Genomic DNA, 4814 nt, shown 5'->3' on the forward strand with positions numbered 1-4814 from the left:
TTTTGTGTATATGCAAATATGTGCACAGCAGTTTGCCTGGTATCTAAGGAGTTGAGAAGAAGGGATCAAATTCCCGTGAAGTGGAGTTGCAGACAGTTGTCGGCTGACATGTGGGTGCTGGGAACCGAACTCAGGTCCTCTGGAAGAGCAGGTACTGTTAACTGCTGAACCATATCTCCAGTTTCTGGGGTGTACTCTTCATACTCCTTCCTCTTTCCTCTTGAGTTCTGGGATATAAACCACACCTCTCTACCTTGCTTTGCTTTTTTTTTTTTTTTTTTTCCTGAGACAGGGTTTCTCTGTATTGTTTTGGAGGCTGTCCTGGAACTCTCTCTGTAGACCAGGCTGGCCTCGAACTCACAGAGATCCGCCTGCCTCTGCCTCCCGAGGGCTGGGATTAAAGGTGTGTGCCACCAACACCCGGCTTTGCTTTGCTTTTATAAAGAGCAATTTATCAAAATGTATTAAGATGTCAGTGCAAACATTCTTTGACTTAGTAATTCCACTTCAAGAAATTCCTTTTTTCTTTCTTTCCTTTTTTTCTTTCTTTTTTTCCAAGGCAGGGTTTCTATGTGTAACAGACATGGCTGTCCTGGAACTTGCATTGTAGACCTGGTTGGCCTCGAACTCACAGAGATCCACCTGCCTTTGCCTCCTCAGCACTGGGATTAAAGGCATGCACCACCATTGCCTGGCAAGAAATGTCTTAATGGGTAAAAATTTGTATGTGTGTATTTGCTAGCAAAAGGTTTTTTATTAATTATGAAATTTCATTATCATACATACATCCCAGTCAAAGTCCTCCCCCCCTCCATCCACTCCTCCTCAGTCTCCATTAAGAAAGGGGCAGGTCTCCCATGAGTGTCAGCAAAACGTGGTATATCAAGTTGAGGCTAGATCAAACTCCTTTCCCTGCATCAAGGTTGGGCAAGGCAACCCAACATGGGAAATAGGTTTCCAAAACCAGGTAAGTATCAGGGACAGCTCCTGATCTTACTTCTAGGAGCCCTACAAACAGACCAAGCTACTGGCTTGTAAAAGGCCTAGGATGGTCCCCTGCAGGCTCCCCAGAGTCTGTGAGCTTCTAGGAGCTCAGTCAGCTGTCTCTGTGGGCTCCCCCATCATGACCTTGACCACTGGTTCATACAATCCTTCTTCTCTCTCTTTAACAGGACTCCTGGAGCTTGGTCCAATACTTGACTGTGGATCTCTGCATCTGCTTCCATCAGTTACTGGATGAAGACTCTCTGATGACCATTAGGGTGGCCACTAATCTGATTATAGGAGATGGCCAGTTCAGGAACCCTCTCCACTATTGCTAGCAAAAATTCGAAGCAGGTGAAAGATCCATCAACAGAATTAGTAAAATCAATTTAGTAACTATACACAGTGAAACAGTATGAAGTTGCAAAGTTGGCTAAGAGGTACTGGGTGCATTTTATATGGAAGATTTTAAGATACAACAGAGGAAAAAAACACAGTGCAATAGAGTCAGGTTAGCATGCTACCATTGGGCTAAAAATATGGGGAAACACTAATTGTTCATTATAAAGTGTCTTTGAGAAAATATCCATGACATGAATAAAATTGGTTGCTTAGATGAGGGACTACATGGCTGGGGACAAAGGGAGGCAAAGACTCCATTGTATATTCCTTTGAATCTTGAGCCACACAATTGTCAATTTATTACTTATTTAAAAATAAAGCATCAAATTATCATTATTATTAGAGGTGCTGGGCATGGAACCCCAGGACTTTGTGAATGCTAGCCAAATACTATACCACTGAGCAACATTCCAACTCTCAAAGCAACAAATTGGGGCCCAAGAGATGGCTCCTCAGTTAAGAGTACTGGCTGCTGCCGGGCTTTGGTGGTGCATGCCTTTAATCCCAGCACTCGGGAGGCAGAGGCAGGTGGATCTCTGTGAGTTCGAGGCCAGCCTGGTCTACAAAGCGAGTTCCAGGACAGCCTCCAAGACAATACAGACAAACCCTGTCTCGAGAAACCAAAAAAAAAAAAAAAAAAAAAAAAAAAAAGAGTACTGGCTGCTCTGCCAAAGGACCTGGGTTTGATTACCAACACCAACGTAGCAGCTAACACCTGTTTGTATCTCCAGTTCCAGGAGATATGATACCCATATTCTAGCCCTTGTGGGCACTGCACATATGTGGTACACAGATATACATACAAGCAAAATATCTGTATCCATTAAAACAATTTAAGCAACAAATTATAAGTGATTAGTACATGTGTATCAAATTGTTATATGCCTGTGTGTATTCACACATATCTTTTTTTTTTTTGAGACAGGGTTTCTCTGTGGCTTTGGAGGCTGTCCTGGAATTAGCTAGCTCTTGTAGACCAGGTTGGTCTCGAACTCACAGAGATCTGCCTGCCTCTGCCTCCCGAGTGCTGGGATTAAAGGGGTGCACCACCACCACCCAGCCTTACATATCTTTTAAAAATATGAATAAAACAGAAGAGAATAGAAGGCTTTACAAATACTTTACCATAGATAGACTCTAGAAGTAGATTTGAAAATATACAAATCTATCTTCTACATGTCAAACATATAAGAGAATGGCATGCCGAGAATTTTTTTCAGTGCTGGAATCAAACTTGCCTTATGCATGCTAGACAAGAATTATACTACAAAACACACCCTCAGCCCTTTTGCTAAGAAAATTTATAGCATATGACAAAGGGTTAACATACAAAGAGTTTATAAACTAACAAGGAAGACAGAAACCTTTTAGTAGAATATTAAGCCCAAGACAGACCATATCACGTTTGTTCCTTTTTGTACGTGCTTTCCTCAATGGAATCAACTTAGGGTCATTTCTTGTGGCCCTTCAGGGTCCTGAAGATAGTCAGCCTTCACAGGAAATCAAGGACTTCTTTACCCTTGCAGGTGGTGGAAGGGGTGGGGACCCAGGTTCATCTCTGCCTACTCTTGTTGGAGACTCAGGGTGGAGCTACATAAGTCTAGGGCAGAGGTTTAGCAAACATATTTCAAAAGGAGAGATGCTCTTCCAGAAATGAAGCCCCCTCCCTTAACACTGTCTACCTGCTCTGGACTGAGGCTGCCATAGTTTGTTCAGGCTGTAGGAAGGCAATGGACTGTGGAAAATCTAAGCTCCATCATTTTTGCTAGGATGGTGTTCTCTTTTTCAACTCCTGAGTAAAGAAACTTCCTCCCTAAAACCAAGAGTTTGACCCAGTCTGTGCTAAGGTGCCTTCTGTCCTTGCAATCTCACACCATGGAGATCATTCTTTAGCCAGAGGAAGTCAGACTAAGATACATTTCACCCCTTCTGCATCCCTGAGGCTCAAATGCCCCTTCCAGATAATTTGGGAGACAGAAGGAAATGAGAGTTCAGAATCCATCCTCACTCCTGTCTTTATACTGTTGCTTCAGAACCACTCCTGAGTTTCTCCATGGAATGGAAGAAACAAGTTTCTCTTCCTACTCATCCAAGTCAAGCTAATGGAATAACCAATCTCTCGTAAACACTAACTGGCCACTAAATCATGTGAATTTCCTACTGACCACTTCTTTCAGATTCATTTATTATGTGTTTATTTTTGTCTGTGTACATGTAAGCACAAATGTATGTGGGTGTCCAAAATAGTCGGAAAAAGGTATTAGATCCTCTGGAACTGGAGTTACAGGTCAGTTTCAGCTGTCCAGTGTGAGTGGGGAAAACTGAACTCAGGTCTTCAAGAGCAGCAAGCATTCTTAGCCTCTGAGTTCTGTAGCCCCGCTGACCACCTCTTAAGACATTTTCTGGAGCTGTAGAGCATTGACCTTGACATTGGCTTCTCTATACTGCTACTCAACTGTTGCAGGAGAATGGACAGTACAGCCATTCCACCGTGCCAATAAAGCAACCTTGAATCTAGGACAGAGTCAGCAACTGGATGATTGGGATTGACCAAAAAGTTTTTGGAGGACTTCGAAGGGCAACTGGAGACAGCAGGAAGAGACTTGGGAGAAGTTGGGTGGGGGAATTCCAGTGCTCGAGGTTCTGGAGAACCTTGGAGAGGGGGTCAGCCAATTGCTCCACTTCCCTTGAATTTTTCAGGTCTTTATCTCGATTTCTGACTCCTGAGTTTTTATTATACTAGAATAAATTAGGTAGTCATTTCATCTGGCAGCTACATCTGGTGTCTAATGAGGGATAAAAGCGAGCTTAAGCTATCAGCTGAGCATTTATAGTTAATATCAAGCCTCTGTGTGGTTATTTGGGGACTGGCTGGCAGGACAGAAAGCCCACCTCCACTCACCATGCTTGTAGACACGGTTCAGGTAAACTCATGTGTCAGCTAGCCAGACCACAGTGCTCTTTCACCCTGCCTACCGTCCCTCTGTCCCTTCTACAGAAGCATTTCCTTCCTGTTCTGTTCCCCCAAGCACAATTTACAAAGCAGAGATTTTCAAAGTGTGCTTTTGAATACTTGCTGTAAGATCACCCAAGAAGCTTGTTGAAAAATAAAGATTCTGGGCCAGGTGTTGGTGGCTCATGCCTTTAATCCCATTACTCAGGAGACAGAGGCAGGTGGATCTTTGTGTGTTAGAGGTCAGCCTGGTCTATAGGGTGAGTTCCAGGATAGCCAGGGCTACACAGTGAAACCCTGTCTAGAGAAAACAAACAAACAAACAAACAAACAAAGATTCCTGAGTCAGCCCTGTTGGATTAAAATCTCTGGGAATAGGTCAAAGAAGCTGTACCTGTAGGTAATTCTCTATGGTGATTCCAGTAAATACAAAGTAGTTTTGGGTGTCAATAATCTGAGGATCCTCTTAGCCAGT

The sequence above is a fragment of the Mesocricetus auratus genome, unplaced genomic scaffold (assembly GCF_017639785.1).
Source record: "Mesocricetus auratus isolate SY011 unplaced genomic scaffold, BCM_Maur_2.0 Super-Scaffold_100004, whole genome shotgun sequence".
Classification (NCBI taxonomy): Eukaryota; Metazoa; Chordata; class Mammalia; order Rodentia; family Cricetidae; genus Mesocricetus; species Mesocricetus auratus.